The sequence below is a fragment of the Aplidium turbinatum genome, chromosome 2 (assembly GCF_918807975.1).
Source record: "Aplidium turbinatum chromosome 2, kaAplTurb1.1, whole genome shotgun sequence".
Taxonomy (NCBI): domain Eukaryota; kingdom Metazoa; phylum Chordata; class Ascidiacea; order Aplousobranchia; family Polyclinidae; genus Aplidium; species Aplidium turbinatum.
Window position 1 is genome coordinate 36,603,137 of NC_137473.1, and position 18,124 is coordinate 36,621,260.

The 18,124-nt window shown below is 42.0% G+C and overlaps 2 non-coding genes across 2 annotated transcripts; both read right to left on the reverse strand.

The window, feature by feature from the left end:
- Positions 1-581: 581 nt before the first annotated feature.
- LOC145765749 (U4 spliceosomal RNA) lies at positions 582-716 on the reverse strand. Its single transcript, XR_014288627.1, has one exon. It is a non-coding gene; the product is annotated as a U4 spliceosomal RNA (small nuclear RNA).
- Positions 717-17,762: 17,046 nt separating this feature from the next.
- Positions 17,763-17,903, reverse strand: LOC145765775 (U4 spliceosomal RNA). Its single transcript, XR_014288648.1, has one exon. It is a non-coding gene; the product is annotated as a U4 spliceosomal RNA (small nuclear RNA).
- Between the last annotated feature and the right edge of the window lie 221 nt (positions 17,904-18,124).

Genomic DNA, 18,124 nt, shown 5'->3' on the forward strand with positions numbered 1-18,124 from the left:
CATCAATTTTTGATAACAGAGAAGAAAAAGGACAATGTGTATTATGCTGTAAAGTTCTTAATCATCATTCATTGAGGCCATCAAAACTGAAACTTCACCTGGAAAAAGTTCATCTAAATTACAAGGATGAAGAGGTGAACATTTTTAACGAAAAGAAGATAGTGTGAAGCGTCAGCGCTTGGATTCAACAAAGGGATTCCAGCAACATTCCAAAGGCAATGTTCTGCTGCTTTTTGTTTATAAACCTTTTTTGTAATTTTTTTCTGACATAAAAACTGAATGGGCCACAGAAGTTTTATGCAAACAAAAATGGGCCATGAAAGAAAAAAAGGTTGAGAACCACTGGTTTAGGAGCTGTGGTAGTGTTTATCCCTTTGTTCGAACCAGCACACCGTACATCGACAGCTGCTACAATCTCATTTGGGGAAGAGAATAGCTGTAACTGACATTATATTTATGATGGAGCGGCTGCTGCGACCCCACATGGCAAGTAAAAGGCCCGGCAAAATCACACACTTCTCAGCCATTTCTGAACGGAACGTTTTTCTAGGCAGTAGTAACTTGATCATAAATAGTTAAGAGTTCCGGAGAACCCTTCAGAAATTGCCACAGCCGACGGTTTTTCACGTCGTCAGGGCGGGGTATTGGGAATAGTTTTCAACTAGCAATAATCGCGTCTCGGATAAACCTCATTGACTACGATATCGTGTTAAACTGTTTTATTTGCATCAACAGCGCACGGGTACAAATAATTGACACGGCGAGAGAGCACAAACAAACATAGCCAGGTCGAAGACTTTAAAAAACCGGCCTGCCACACCCCGCGGCGGCGGGGAGCGGCGTGATTTAGGGGTGACGATGCACCCGCAGGGGTAAGTCCACCAGCTTAGGTCGCGGGGGCCAGGCTGGGGAGTCGAGGTACCTGTGGAGGGAGAGTGTGGATCGAAAACGTTACATGACCCGTCCGCAAATTTAGAATGGCGGAGCGGGCCAGGGAGACAGGCTCTTTCTGCACTGCCTAGAAAGATGGCCTGCGACGGGCCGGGCGACCCGTCGCGTGTGGACGCTGGAACCGGCAGTAATTGACCGCCGGGCGGCGCCCACGTCTCCCTCACGCGACCTCGGCGCAGGTACTTGACTCTTATACCCGGTCTGCCAGTAGGCAGAGCGGATAAAATTGGGGTCTACCACGAGGAAGAGAGTCAACTATTTAAGGATAATTTGGTTCTCGTGGCAAACAAAATTCAAATAAAAATGTGGAGCAGAGGCTCGATTAATCAATAGAAACAAAAAATATAGGTGGGATTGTAATACATACTCACTGGAGAAGAGTAAGCTTTAATTCGGCGAGCACGGATGTGCACTGGCCAGACGTTGACGCAGGTTCGCCCAGCTGGGTCGGGGAGGCTAGCGTTGAAACTAGAGGCACTGATAGGCTACATTACCAGGAAAAAGTAGAAAATTGGGGTGGAAATTTTGAGGCTGCATCGAGTTGATCAGGGGATCGTGTAGATCAATGCGTTGAAAGCAGAGCGAGGTTGATCCGAGCGGGCAAGAACAGCGTTACAAGGCGAAGGCAGCGTAAGATAATTCGAAACAATTGATTGATTAATACATAGAGATATAGTGATGATTGAAGTTACTTAATTGCTGTTAAACCATGTACATTAGACATTTTATTCCTTTCCTTTGTTCATTTTTGAATGCTTGGGTTTGATGAGACTGGAGCGTTATAAAAAAAGATGACACTGGTTTATAGACATAAGTTGATGATATAAGGTGATGAATTTTAAGACAATTGATATAAGGTTATGACGTCTAAACGGTTTGCTGTCTTGCGCGCTCGGATACTTACTGCAACGTTTCTGTTATTGGGGAATAAGTTTCTGATCGCTGAAGTCGTCTTTTCTATGACGTAGCCCCTCCACAAGTGAGCCCGGCGTTCCAAGCTTTCCAGACGCGGAAGGATCCTTTGATTGAGAGGGAAGCCACTTTTCTAGCCACCTCTGCTACCCCACGAGAAGGAACGCCCAAGGCCGTCAGAGCTCGAGAGCTCGTCGGGGCATAGCTCCCGAGGGAGCCTACGACAAACGGAAGTGACAGGACGTCCCTGCAAGGGCGCTTCCTGTCTTCCTTTATGTTGACACATAACTCGCCGTACTTGTCGTGTTTCCTGTCGGCGGCTTTTCGAAGAGAATCCGCGCCGTTGTCGAACGGACATGTGACGTCACATACGACCGTGACACCGTCAGGGCGTTGCAAGACGATGTCAGGACGCAGATCGGCACCGCCCGCTTCCACGTGCTGTGGAACCGTACTATCTATGGAAAGCCCGGGTTGCCATTCGGCAGGCACGTGCCCCACGATCTCCCTCAATACTGAATTGTGTCGTTCCGTGACGACAGTCATCACGGTAGGGCAGTGATTCAATATGTGGGGGAGAGTCTCTTCCGCTTTCCCACAAGCACGACACATGGCAGGTAGGTAACGGCGGCCATGGCTTGGTTTTGATTTAAGTGGCATTAGATTCAATCTAGCTTTGTACGCAAATACTCGGTCCGCGTGATCCAGGAGCTCCGGGCGCCGGGTCCAGGAATTTGAGAAACCGGACAGGCAGTGGGCACTGACCGTCTTGCCTTGGTCAGGTTTGGATTCCCACTGTCTCCTCCACCACAAGTCATTGTGTTGATGGAGGGTCGGCACCACTTTTTTCCTTAAGGGAGGGGTGATTGTGGAGCTCCCCGCGGCCAACTCAAGGCCGCCATCCGGGCGGGCGGACCAGCGTACGTTCAGACGACGGGTGGCCGCCGGGACACGGCCCCACAGGCTCTCGCCTGTAGGGCACGGTCTAGAGCGGGCGCCGTCGGGAGGGGGTTCACTGTTTAGATAACTGGCCAGGTGACCAGGCGTGGGATCCGGAGTGCCGAGTCTCAGACAGGCATGACGCCTAAGCTGCCCGAGAGCGACGGCAGAGACAATGTTGTCCGGTGACGTCAGCATCTTGAAAGCATGAGCTACCGAAAGCGTGTCACTTTCGCGACACAAGTTCAGGATGCCCAAACCTCCTAATGCAGGCTTACAGTAGAAGAACGCGCTGCACGCCCACTTGGGAAGACGCCACGCCACCTTCAAACACCGCAATACCAGTCGGTCAAGCTTCAGAAGCTCATACTGTCTGAAGCGCCGCACTCGCAGATGGTATGACGCGGACGGGAGAATGATAGAGGTGACTGCCAGGAGTTTCTGGCTTGGGGTAAGAAAGGATTTCATTAATAGAAAAATGTGCTTCTCCAGAGTGGAGATGAAGGGTTGGGTTAGGGAAGCGTCCGAGGCGTAACCGGTTCGAGCGCCGAGGTATTTATACGTCTCGCCCTTGGGGATGACTCGAATTTTCTCCCCGGCAAGGGAGAAAGGTTTCGGGTCGGCCCGCAGACGGGACGCCGACACTTTCCCATACGAAAGGGTGCCACACTTGCGTGGGTTGAACCGTAGCCCGGACCAGGAAGAGAAGGGTTCGGTAGAAGATAGGAGAGAGATCATCTGCTCGCGATCGGAAGAAACGAGGCAGATGTCGTCCGCATAAGCCATACAACGCACTTTAATGTCGTCTTCTTTGGCAGGAAGGTTGTAGCCGCAATCCGTTTTGTCACGGACGCCCCTGAGGAGCACCTCGATGACCAAATTGAATAGCAGCCCAGACAACGGGCAGCCCTGACGGACTCCCCGCCCCACAGGGATACGGTCGGTTTCACCATTGCCGCAGCGGACGGTGCAGGTGTTAGCTACGTATATGTCAGAGATGCACTCAATGAGGTCTGTGGGGGCGTCGAAATGACGCAGGACCTCGGCTATGCACTCGTGCCGGACACTGCCAAAGGCGTTTCGGATGTCCAGAAACGCAACCGACACAGGCCTTTTGCGTGACTGTGCATCCGAGAGGATGGTGTCGAGCATGAACACATGCTCATAGACGCCCTCCGTGGGCATGAAACCCTTTTGCTCTCGGCTGATAACATTCCCCTCCACCGCCCATCGCTGCAGGCGCCGGGCCAATACGGCGGCGTAAATCTTATATATGTTTCGGCAGATGGAGATGGGCCGCCAGTTGCTGACGTCGTGCAGGTCACCCTCAGGGTCTTTACATATGAGAGTGATCCTGCTGGTTCTCCACTGGTCCGGTACGCGACGGTTGATCCGGCAGGTCTCGAAAAGGCTGGCCAAGAGTCCCCCTCTTGGGTCCAGGGTCTTCCAGAAACCGTAGGACAATCCGTCAGAACCAGGGGCGGAACCGACATCAAGCGACTGGAGGACCGCCTCCACCTCCCGGGCCGTAATGGGACCTTCACCGTCATCGACAGGGGAGAGGTTCACATTGTCATGCTCGTAGCGGTGGGCGTTCATCCACTCGGGCATCTGCGAGCAACTCCCAGCTTCAGGAGCGGTCATGTCGCGTCGAAATCTCTCCTCAATTTCTTGAGGAGGGATTTCGCAACGACGGTCACTGTTTTTGCCTTCAACGATCCGGCGGACCGTTCCCTTCGCGTCCCGCGAGAAGGCGGCTCGCAACCCCACGCCGCTACGATATCGGGCTCCGTTCCCGCGCGAACCCCCGCCGTCCGACCGAGGGGAACCCCCGTTCGAACGACGGCGAGACGCGCGAGCCCGGGCGCCACGATTGAAGCGTGGTTTGCGAGGACGTGTCCTCTTGGGCGGCGAAGTGCCAGCGGTCCACTCTTCCAATTCAATGCAGAACTGGTCGAAATTTATGCCACCCGCTAAAGTAAGGTTCACTAAACTGCAAAGAGCCCGCCTGGAGCTCTTCGTCTTACTTTCCCTGACAAGTTCAACAGGGTCTTGGATGGATCGTTGAGTGTTGGGTGTGGTGGACATCCCTGGGGTAGTCTGCGGGAGTCCGGAGTCAATCGTGGCTTGGTTGCATGCCATGGCGTCACTTCGGGGTCGAGTCAAGGTTTGGAAAGGGATAGTTGACAGGAAATTAGAGTGGGTGGTTTGGGTAGGTGGGGTAAAAGGCTGGGCTTCAGCAGACAGCGTCGAGGTACAAGGTTGTATTAGAGGGATGGAAACAGGATTAATGGGTAAGGAGGAGTGAGATGGGTAGCGTTGGAGAGACTTGGAAGAAGAAGTCTGCATGGGCGGCTTGGAAGAGCTGATTGAGTCCCCAGCTTCAGCTCCGGTGGAAGCCGTCAGAGGCAGAGAAGAAGAAGAAGAGGGACGCGAAGCCGGCTTGGATAAACCGAGCGAGTCCACTGCCACGGCTCCGGTGGAGGTCGGCTTGCGCAGAGGTACATGTAGAAAAGGGTTCGCGCTAACAGTAAGGCCGTAACAGTCCTTGGTCGGGCTATCGGGCGAAGAATTGGAGGAAGAGGAAAGAGATTCGCTGTTCGACGAGTCAGACGAGTCGGAAGAGTCCCCACTTTCCGACCCAGGTCCGGCCGAAGACAGACGAGGAAGAAACAACACATCTAGGTCAGGCAAGCTATCAGTGTCAGCAGGGCTGAGCGAAGTCTTGCCTGGATGAGATAGAACAGTACGGAAAAGTTCAGGCATAAAGTCAGGCGGGGGGGGCAAAGTGGAAGTGTTGTCTAGGCCTTGGCGCCAGAAGACTTGAGAACGGATGACAGAGGAAGGAGGAAGAGGGGATGACCCCTCGACCGATGCGCCTGCAATTGAGGGCCGGCGCCTTCCACGCCTGACAACAGAGGTGTAGGAAAGCCCAGGCTTGGTCATCATAGGGGGTCTGGTTTGGCTCTCCGAGGGTGTCGGGTCATTGCTCGGCCAGGGAAGGCAGGTTGGCAATTGAAGGCCCTCGGGGCAGGATTGCCAGTGCTCTTGGGCCCCATCCAGCTTGTAAGCTCGAGGGAGAACACGGCAGCACCTGCTGCAGGTGATCAGGAACTCGGCGCGCGAACCATGAAATGCTCGCATATGGTCCTGATACGCCTGCACATCTCGGTAAGGTTGAGATGCCCTCCTGCAAGTGGAGAAAGGACAGAGAAGGGGGAATAGATTCGGGAGGGTGAGGTGAATAGGGCAGACGGACTGCAGTCTATTTGACCTCGGAAAGGGGGGCTCGAAATGGGTGGAGTAGCCACGATGTGGTGCGGAATTGCGGATCGGACACTCGCCACCGTGACGAAGTGACGAGTTCGCAAAAAGCAGTGAGTCTACCGGGGAGGCTTCACCATCTGGGTTGAGTGAGTGACCACTCACAGGAACCTGCTTCCTCGTCGGCCAGCCTAAGCTAGTGGACTGAGAAGGTGGGAAGGAGAAACCAACACCGGCCAGCAGGCGCGAATCTAAGAGTTTTTTTCGGGGGGGTGCCAGAAAATTTGAAAATCAATTAAAAAGAAAGAAAAAGCTAAACAGATATGAACAATGATACTACGACATATACGATATGCTAGAAAATAGACATTAAAACAACCATTTTCATCAATTGTGATGCCGAGGGACTAATATCAGCTGTTTAGAAGCATATCAAACCATTTGATGCGGAAACATACAATTTTTCACAAAATTTCGGGGGGGGCCCGGGCCCCCTGGGCCCCCCCCCCATAAATCCGCGCCTGCCGGCCAGGTTATTTCTAGAAGTCTTCAAACCTGTACGACTTGAAAAGCGAGACATGGTTTAAATAAAATAGTTCTAAAAAGCTGGTTATTACAAATTGTTTAAAGTTTAAAGCGACGTTTCTATGTTTTGGAGAGTTAACTAACAATTTAAATAACAAGTGACAGATTGCAATCGAATTGAGGGTTGAATCAGAGATTTGCTAAAGAATTGACAAATAAAAAAAAAAAAAAAAAAAAAAAAATTTACGTTGATTCTATGTTAATGAATAATACTAAAATGGAAATGTCGGTTAAAGTTGAAAAGAAAACAAAGTTTGATTACGAATTAGTGAGACAGATTATTTCAGATTATCATTTCATTGTTTCAAAAAAGAGATCAAAACGTTAATTTTACAAAGCTATACAGTGCATCGTAAGTGATATGTTATGGAAACCAACTTGTCAGTTGCTTCGAAAACTTTATTATTCTCTGCTTGCTTCATGGAATTTTGTGTTTTGGCCTACGTTATCATCAATATGTTTTTTTTTTTTGTGCGTATGCTGTTATTGAAGCGCGGGAACGTTTCAATTATTATTTTTCTCTTGTAAGCTTATTTTAAATGGCAAAATCGTAATTTCCGTAGGGTGGCAATTGACTAGTAGACCGTATGGTCGTCTCGTTGTCTCCCTGTCGGTATGGGAACCTGTGTAACTTTTGTACTGTGTATATTGCATATTTCAAACATGTACCTATGTTCCTGTTACTGACAAATAAAACATTGATTGATTGATTGATAGATTGAAAAAGGATAATTAATGCTTTGAGAGCAATTGTTTGAATTTTCGATTGTGATGTCACCATTAAACTTTATGCCAGCTGGCAGAGTGACCATACGAGATACTTTACGGCTAAAATACAGGACAACAATAAAATATACAAGTCAAAAGGTCGCAAAATTGGTAGAAAACAATCAGTTTAGTTCAAGGATGAAAGATTCCGGATAAAAAGAAAATATGAACAACGTTTAATTTAAGATTAAGAAGAAAGAAATAAATTTATATTGAAAGATCACTGGCAACACTAGGATTTTCGAAGAATTAATGCTAAAAGGCTATGATAAAGAAAATGGTCAAAATGGGTGAAAATTTGGGTACATTAGATGGGTCAATTAGCTTATTTTTACAGAAATTTTAGAAAGCACACAAGCTGGTTACACAATATAACTAAAATTATTCGAATTGATAAAAACTGACAATATTGATGCAAAGATGTTCAAAAATTAGGCTAGGATTTTTTTGGTTTTTAAGTGTTGCAACTGGAATTGAATTTATTTATGAAAATTACTATAAAACAACAAAACACAAATAATTACAGTTTTTAAAGTCTTTTTTGATCTTCTTTCATCGTAAACCAAAAATTAGTGTGATCTTCGGGGTAAAGATGGGGGTAACAAGCCCGGGCTGGAATTGCGAATCCCGGTGCTTGATAGGGGTGGGAAAGGTTAGCTAGGGTAAAGATTGGGTATTAAAGTATTCCGTGTTGATTGGGTAGGGTACTAAAGACTTGAGGTTGACGAGTTTCCTTTCTTTAAATTATCGAATGGTTCGAGACTGAGTAGGTCACCGTACTTTTCACTGGCAGCTAGCAAATTTACTGTTTCTAAAACTGATTATTTTTATTTTGCTGAGAATTCTTAATTTCAACTTTCCTGACCAAGTTTTGATTTCGTTTCACTGCAGAACAACAAACTGACTGATTTTCCCCAATTCAGAGCCGAGAATTCCGCTGATAATTTTCTTTTTGAGACTGAGTAGGTCACCGTACTTTTCGCCGAGAATTCCGCTGATAATTTTCTTTTTGAGACTGAGTAGGCACCGTACTTTTCACTAGGAATGTCTTAAATTGGTTATGTAGTTGCTTTCACAATTTAACGTTTGTGGTACGCAAAGAAGAAATTAATTTGCAGTTTTTCCATTCGAACGATTTAGGTTGGTCTCACAAACATTCAATCAATCATTTTATTTTTCGTCCGCGTCCGGGACGAAAAAGATACTAACTACAAAAATCGATATAGAAAAGGTTTAAAACGTGCCTGAATGAAAAATTATGTAGTAGGCTATGTATCAGTAGTTAGCACGGCCACAAAACCCAAAAAACAAATAGTAGAAAATAAAACAAAAACAGAGAGAAGCACACATGTAGTAATGAATGACAGCCTAGTAGTGCATTGGCCATAAACATTGGTCTCACAAACATTGCTACATTGGCCACGGCCACGCTGCACTGAGATCATTGCCATCTAACTTGTGATTTTGTGCTTGATGTTTCTGTAGGCTGACAAATTTCTAGATGACTGAATGCCATGCTGTGGATTTCAGTTTTCATTGTTGCATCAATATTTAATAGCAACACAGATTAAGGAAAATGTCAGTAGGCTACCCATGCAAGTTCAATACACGAAGTAGCGACAAGCTCTATAGCTTTGTGGCCTCGATGTGTATTGTTTCTATTAAACAGAAAGTGAGAACGTTTATTTCTCTGCAAAACGAATAAACAAACAAAACTAATTGTTTCACTTGAAGCGTGTGTAGATCATTGAAAAGTAAGTTTTTAAAGCTTACTGTAATACAAGCTCACTAATTTAAACTTTGTAACATTGCTCTCTAAACTAAACATTATTATTTCAGGCTTTCGGGATTTATGAAGCTTACGCTGTTTTCTATACAAGCAATTAAGTTGTAATGATAGCACTAAAAATAAACATTCTAATAGTAGTCAAAACTGCTTAATCAGACAAAATTCGAATAAATTGGAAAAAAAATGCAACAGAACCAAACATTTAGAACCAGTAAAAAGCGGTTTGACATAGTTGGTGACTTGATTACCCGGGTATGACTAAACTTTTCAGTGTTTTTGCAATTGAAAAGAAAATTTAAAAACGCGAGCAAACGTCCTAAACTTGGTGTTTGGTAGGGCAGGGCTTCCCAAACTGGGGGTCGCGTAACGAACTTCAGGGGTCGCAGAGAGTATACCAATTTACAAAGGTACTGCATATTAACACTTCTGTACAAGATGCTGTGACAGGTATTAACTTTATTAAGAGTCGCGCACTCAATAGGCTGCCCGTATTTTTTAAAATTTATGAGGTGAAAATAAGATTTGTATATGCTAACTAAGCCATCACAGCACGCTTGGAACAGTGATACCTTTCCAAATAAACGTTTTCAAGACTTGTTTTTGAAATACAACACACCAATATCATCCAGCGCTGCTGTGGAACGCATGTTTTCACTTGGAAAGGACATAATGCGTCCTAAACGCAGCAGATTGTCAGACAAAAGTTTTGAAATGCTTGTGTTTCTACAAGGAAATAACAAATAAGCTAAAGCAGCTAATTACAATACAGTCTCAAAACATTAAACCTACTCTTTATTTATAGCTATTGTTAGCCTAAACTTGGTTGAAATACTTCCGTCTTGTGAGACCCTGGCTAAAATAACGCTAGAAATTAGCGCTGACGCTGACGCCGTCAATTTCGTTAATAGCTGACGGAGTACTTTACGTAGTAAAGTTATTAGGCAATTCGCTCTGACGCCGTTAATTCATTTCATTGACGCGTACAACACCAGTGGGTGGTACCAACCCTTGTAAGAATGGTACTTTTTCCATCCATTCAAGGTGTACTTTGTTACCTGGAAGCAAGCAGTTTTATAGATGAACAAAATTATGTTGGATTGAACGTGGTTTGAAAACTTTCAACGGTGGTTATGTTTATCCATCCGTTCGAACAAATAGATCGTGCATCGACGGTTGCTGCAAGCTCATACGTCGTTTGGCGAAGAGAATAGCTTTAGCTGACCATTGACTTGACTACATTTCAATGTTTGTGTTAATCACATAATGTATTGCAGATGATATTTGTTGCTTTTCTCCTAGTTTACATGGTCTCAAAGATCTTTTAAACTGCTATGACGATCATGCCTCCAAACATGACATTGTTTTTAATTGTAGAAAATCTTTTGGTTTGTTATTTTCTCCTCAACATTTTAAAGATTCTCGGGACCCACAGGTCTCGCTAGAGCCTGAGACAATTTTCTTGTTGAGTCGGTTAAGTATTTCAGTGTTTATATACATAACTGTTTGTCTAATGAACTGGAGATTTGGCAGAAAATGCGCTCACTTTATATAGTGCATCGCTAACAAATTAAAATCGTTAGAATGTTACACATCTACAGTAGGCTACCACGTTATGTGAGCGCACGTAAATATCAAATTTATTGAAACTTAATATTATTATTTTTGTTCCCGACAATTTTCACCTATTCAAACGTCATATAAAAACAGTTCAAGTCTACTGAATATTACGTCATGGAAGTTGCTAGAAAATGTGCCAAAATTGCACCAGCGTTAATAAGACTTGTGTCAGACCTGTTTAAATCTGTTTGGACCTGTTTGGGCCTGTTTAAACATGAATGCATTGGTTCACTAGCTCGAACACCTGTTGAATGACTTCATAATTGTTTTTCATTATTGCGTCACAGTACTGCATACGTGAATTTGAGATATTGATATCTATTCTGGTCATTCGTAAAATGATTGCTTGAAAGTTGGCCGCTCATTTAACTGTTGGCTTAGTGCTTGCTAGCTGGACAAAAGTTCCGTCTTTTATCCAATTAATCTGTATTGTAGTGACAGTTTTTTTAGAGGTGTAGGCGTTACACCTATTTTCGATAGCCTCGGGCTAATTTTACTGGAATACACTGTTTGAATAGACGTTTCGAAAGTGTGTTTATTTTTGGGTCATTGCATGCAGACGAACGGATTTGGGAATCTTACGTTACAATTTTCCCACGAAGAGATTATGGTTTACCGCTGTGACCAATTTTTGACCCCTTTTTAAGAAAGAACTTGTTGTTTTTATTCAGCGCTGTATTCGGATCAGACTACTTTAAACATTGCACTATGCAACAAATTTTCATTTATTTTTTTACTTCTGTGTTTTTATTGTTTCTGGATGATTTCGAGGAACTGATTCCAAAAATGCAATTAATTTTGTTCTATCATTGATCGTTAATAATTGTTAGAAGGACAATTTTTATAACCGTTTAAAAAAATACTTCATAATAAAAGCACAATGTCCTTGAATACTCTTTCAACATTTTTATTTTGTAAATCGAGGTTTTCTTAACATCTCGGTACGGTACTTTGAAGAAAAATTCTTAAACAAATTTAATAAATTGAAAGGGGTCGTAAACAAAAGTTTTAGAACTCCCAGTAGACTATAGGCTACCATAGCAGCGCAACTGCTTTTTTAATGTAATTGCAGAAATTCACCTGATTGTTTTTGTTATGTGTGTGAATATGATAATTTTACAAAAAAATATTGAAATAAAGCAAGTGGGTCTAATAGACAGCACATAAACTGTATTTTGGGATGCCAATTGGTGGGGACCAGGCCGCGAAATTTTTTTTCCCACGAGATTTCTGTCTCATTGATTCTAGTCACTCTAAAAGTAAGACTTTTCGAAAGTGTTTTGAGAGATTGGTTGATTCAGATTGCGAAATAACTATTTGCCAATGAAATTCTGCAATGATAATAAAATATAAGCTTTCCCTAACCCTACTTTTTTGAAAAGCTCTTGTGCACCGCAAAAATTATTTTAAAGAAAAAAAAATAGTTTGACTTCGACGGGCGTCGAACCCTCGTTCTCACGAACACTAGTCAGAGGATGAAACCACCGAACCAACCGTGCCAATGAGAAAATGTTGCATTCACACGGTTTTAATACAAACTTTTACCAAAATATGCAAATGAGACAGAAATCTCGTGGGAAAAAAACTTTCGCGACCAGGCCAAGGTCTGCTAGGCTCCCCTCGTATTGGTAGCAGCTGTAGTGTAAATATAATCTTAAAGGTTTTTGAAGGGTTCTGAAAAAGCTTGGACTTTTCAGATGTAGTTCAGGATCTTTTTTATTGCAGAGATGTGAATGATTTGATTAATTTTGTTGGAACAGAACATGACCCAACGCAGTGGAAACTTTTTATTGCCAGTTTCACTAAAAGCCATAAAGCAGTTTTACTTCATAATGGAAATAAACATCCGTCAAGTCTTTTTGTTTACTCAAGACAAAGGAATTGCTTAACCAGGGGTGACGAACCTTTTTGTGGTCGCGGGCCACTTTGTCAATTACACATGAGTTATCGGGCCACACAACTTTTTAATCGTGACGTCATAGATTGGAATCGACCAAAAATACAAGGTAAAGTTGGTGAATAGCATATTCACAACTTTACCTTATAGCTTTCCTATTTTCTAACTTTAAACCCTGAAACTTAGTGTTTAAGGCAAGAAAATAGCAAAGGAAAGGTGTACCGGTGAAGGTATAAAGCAGATTTGAGATATCTTTTGTCTTTAATGCCTGAGCGATTGTCAAATTGTTTTGCGGGTCGCAAAAAATTCTTTGACGGGCCGCAGGTTCGTCACCTCTGGCTTAAACTAAACTGTATTAAATTTAAGTGGTATATTTGTGGTTATTTTAAGATGTTGGCCCTTTTGTTGGGTCTAATCTACAGTGAATAGGCCACACATCGGTCTGCTCGTATTTTCTTTGCTTTGGGATCAGCGGTGCTGATGGAGAGCACGACCAAAAGATTCAATGGGCCTCTAGGGAAGAACTGACACCAGGAAAGTATAATTTTGTCAACGAGCCGCTGGTAAGCCTGGAAGAAGTGTTATTACCGCTTTTTTATATAAAATTACGTTTGGTAAAGCAACTTGATGAAGCTTTGGTTTTCAAGAAGTTTTTTCAAGAAATCAAAACAATGTTTCCAAAATTGTTGGTCAAATTTACGGTATTTTTGGGGCCCTAAATAACTACCATGTTGACGTTAAGATCTTTGGAGGAAAAAGTGTCTTAAATAGACAAAACCACGGAAAGCTTTTTGAAGTGTGTTTGATGTATTTTTTTAGGAAACAGAAAAGATCCAAAGTAGGCTACAAAGAGATAGTAAAGACACTGATCACGAGTTACCAAAGGATAAGATGCCGCATGTCTTAACTTGATTTTTTATATTTTCATCTTGATTTTGTTCAAGAAACTTTTAAAGACTAGCGTGAAACAAAGTGAGAGGTTTCTCCACGATAGGCCTATTCAGCCAATACAAAAACGGTATCAGGGCTACTGGGGCAGTGCAACTATAGGAGATTGCTTATGGTTTTTGATACGGAAAGATATTTTTGGTCAATAAAGCTCGTTCAACAGTAGCCTGCATTTTTTAACTTCTTAAATCTTTGAAAATAGTGTGTTGTGTTGGTTTTAAAACTTGTGATTAACCAGTTACTGTTTAATTGTGATTGTTGTGTTCAAAATAGATCTAACAGAAGATCGCTACGAGTTAAAATCTATTACTTGAGCAGCATGAGAGGTATAAACACAACAAACAATATAGATTATCGGAAACAGCAAAAAGGTGTGCTTATATCAAAAAGCATCCATGATACAAAAAAACTAATAAGAATTGCGAATTCAGCACCCAAAGAAATATTAAGCAGCATCAAAAAAATAGTGTTACGTAGTGATCAGCAGGCTCTTTATCTTGATCATTAATTGGTCTGTTGGTCATACTGTCTAGTTTGCTTGTTTTGTGTAGTTGCTGTGGACAAAGTCTTGCCTGCAACAAAATTATAATAATAAAATAAATTTATAGATTGATTGATCTTCACTAAAATGTTTATCCATACTAAAATTTCTTTGTTCTACCGAGGTATTTTCTTAATGTGAGTATTTTGAAGCCTGAAATGTTGTCCGACAACCTTGATGACGTTTTTAAAGTTTGAACTAGTCCTACTAAATAAAACAAGTACAGTAAGACCAAAGGTGAAACCAAATTGGTATTTGCGAACAAACCATGTGCTCCATCTAGCGGTTGTGATAATTGTGGACCAAGCCACTAAAACACTCTTATAACACAAAGCTTTCCTAGTGTGTTTAATCACGAAATGAACAAATTATGTTGACACAATCCACAAGGGATTAATTGTATCCACCTGGTAAACCCAGACAAGTAAGGATAAGAAAAAGTAAAACAGTTTCGCTAGTCGCATCTTTTACGCAACTCAACTGCCATATTCTTGGTGAAGAAAAAAAGAAACCTGGGATTCACTTTTAACGATTAGTTTCAAAAACAAAACATAGCGTTAAACAACACAAGCTGGCCTTTGCCTTTAGTAATAAATATCTGAGTTTTTTGTGTTACTCAACGATAGAAACCACCCGCTCACTTCTATGTTTTGCACAATGAAATCATCTATTGTTGTAAAGTATTTGACTTTTGGACCTTTGCACAATAACTACCAGCATTCTTTCATTGCTTTTCATTTCATTGCTTAATATAATCAAACTATTGCTTGGCCTACAAATCATTGGATTCAGAATCATCAAATCATCTTCATAGCTTTCAACTTATCGGCTTGATATCTCAATTAGATATGCACTAAACTTTGCCAACGATCACAAGGCAAGACCCAGCAATGTTGGTTCGATTCTCGGGATGGGTGCTTGAGCAATGCGTTTATTGGCAATTTTCCATTCAGCGGCACCTTGTGAATAAAATAGTTCACAATTACAATAATAAGCTTTACTGAGCAAAAAATTTAAAATTATTTAAAAAAAAACAACTACGAAGACCTGACCTGCGACAACAGCTGAAGCCTCTGCAAACATAGCCTACGAAGATGGGAGCCATGATTAAGCATCAAAGGAAGCTTTCTATTCTATCAGAAGATAAACATTTCCACAATCAATTAATTTTTAGAAAAAGCTTATTCAACACGCTCTAGCATAAAGCTAGAAGAATCAATAATAAAAAGTATTTTTTTAGTTAATATTAATTGCTATCTGTTTCATTATGTTTTCAAAAACAATCCTACCGTCAGATGACGCTTAAGTTGTTTAAAACTGAAACAAAGTTTTCTAAACAAAGTATGATAGATGCCACTCCTTCTTAAACTGCCTTTTGCATAAAATATTTTGCAAAGAAAAAACATGTTATGTTCAAATTTATTTGTAACATAACATATACATTATTAAATGCTGGTTCTGCAAATGGGCAATGAGTACTTCAAAGTAGTAGACCTAATACTTCATTGCTAATATCAGAAATGTTTGCATGCTTTTGCGTACTATCGTGATATAAAAACAATATTGAAATGAGCAAGTAGATATCTACCATCCAATGGTCTTCCTTACCTGGACTGTGGACAAAGGGGGAGAACACTCAGCAATGTCAAAGCATTTCATGATGCCCGTTAGCTCTGTGGTTAAGCACCCGGCTCAAGATCAGGTGGCGTTGGTTTGGCTCTCGGGATTTGGGCATGAGCAGGGCCGTTGACAGGATTTCTCGGGCCTGGTACCAATTTATTTTTGGGCTCCCTTCATCGACAATGTTATGAATATAAATTTTGTGTACAAACTTTTATTGTTTTCATTTGAGCATGGTCATTTAACAAATCTTGCGCTATCTTAAAATTTCTTTAACCGCAAAACTTACTATCTCCACCTAGCGGTTGCTTTTTAAAACTTTTATTTGTCACATGGCGCTAGAGTATTACTTCCCAATTCCATTGATGTTTCACTGGTTATTCTAGGCTCACAAGAAGAGAATTAACAGCAAAGTTGGTGCAGACAGTCAGAAAGTTTTCCATTTGATTTGGGAAATGTGTTTGGGCCTAGGTCAAACATTTGCTGATTGCTGCAATCTGAAAAGTGCTTTTGGTCTAATTTTTAGTGCAGAAATAGGGATAGCAATCTACTTACCTGTGCCATTTCATTTTTTGAGTTTGAACAAATATTAGCCGGTTTATTTTGAAATTCGTGTTTCGGGTTATTTCACTAAATATTCGTGGTTAGTGAAATCACTATAGGCTACTAGACTAAATTCTTATTTTATTGTTTGGTGGCTGAAGTGGCTATTTCATCACCAAAAAGCTAAAGTGGGCCCGGTACCCAGAAGAAGGCCCGGTACTTTACCATCTGACCGCTGAAATTGCTGTTTTAACCTCTGATGGCAATTCCTTGAGATCTGATTATATTAAGATCTTGATAATGTTTGAAGTCGAAGGGAATTTTTTAAATCCGGGCCCCTTAAATATTCCGAGCCCGGGTCCAAAGGTACCACCTAGACCCTCCCTGTCAACGCCCCTGGGCATGAGCAACGCATTTCAGGACTGCTCTCCATTCAGCTGATAGAATAATAACCCTGCAACAACACTTCAACAACTATCGGAAACTTCACTTTGTCAATCTCGGTAACCGGCCCTGCGTTAGTGGTTTAAAATCTCTACAAGTATGCGAAACTGCCAGGAATTACCTATCAGATGATTTGTCAGCCCGAAGATAAAGATTAAAAACCAACCAACAAGTGGCGTGCGGTAACTATTTTTTGGGTGTTTACTTGTTTTAAAAACTTTCAAATACATTCTTGATTTGCACTGTGGCTCTTTATATCTTTATATCACATCAGTTTATTAGATAGATCTTAATAGCTATAGAGCAAACTACAAACTTAGTATGTATTGAAAGCCAGCTGACAAAAAGTAAACACTCAAAAAAATTGTCACAGTACTCCACTGCAACTCATCAATCATGCTAACTGGCTTACACAGCAATTATCACAACCGCTGGACGGAGCACAAGATTTGTTCTCAAAATGTCGATTCAGTTTGACTGTTGTATCTAACAGAACAGTTCAAACTTCAAACACGTCATCAAGCTTGTCCGACAACATTTCAGGCTTCAAAACACTTCCGTTCAGAAAATAGCTCTGTAAGAACTGGAAAATTTCATATTAAAAAAAAAATTAACTAAGCATCAATCTATAAATGTATTAGTTGTTTTTTAATTGAACTGACAGTATGGTAGCATCGTTATTAAAAATATAGAGAACATTTTTCAACAACAACAATAATAAACTTTTCATATAAACATCACTGACAATAAATTGTTTCTGATCGAGCGACGCTCAGAATTCAACGTCGATACTCCTGGGCTAAACCCTGGGAACAAACCTTGCAGGTAAGATAATTTTTTATTCTATACAAATTGTAATTTGTTACTTGGTTTGGTCACCGGCGCGTTCTTTCCAGGAATCGCCCACACTCTCAACAAGCAAATTATTCATAAAAAGGTTAAGAGTTCCGGAGAACCCTTCAGAAATTGCCACAGCCGACGGTTTTTCACGTCGTCAGGGCGGGGTATTGGGAATAGTTTTCAACTAGCAATAATCGCGTCTCGGATAAACCTCATTGACTACGATATCGCCTCTGCGCAAAGCTATAGAGGAATGTCTCAAATTGTTTATGTAGTTGCTTTCAAATTTTAACGTTTGTGGTACGCAAACAAAAAACTAATTTGTAGTTTTTCCATTCGAACGATTTGAATTGGTCTCACAAACTGCTGCATTGGCCACTCTGCACTGAGATCATTGCCATCTAACTTGTGATTTTGTGCATGATGTTTCTGTAGGCTGACAAATTTCTAGGTGACTGAAAGCCAT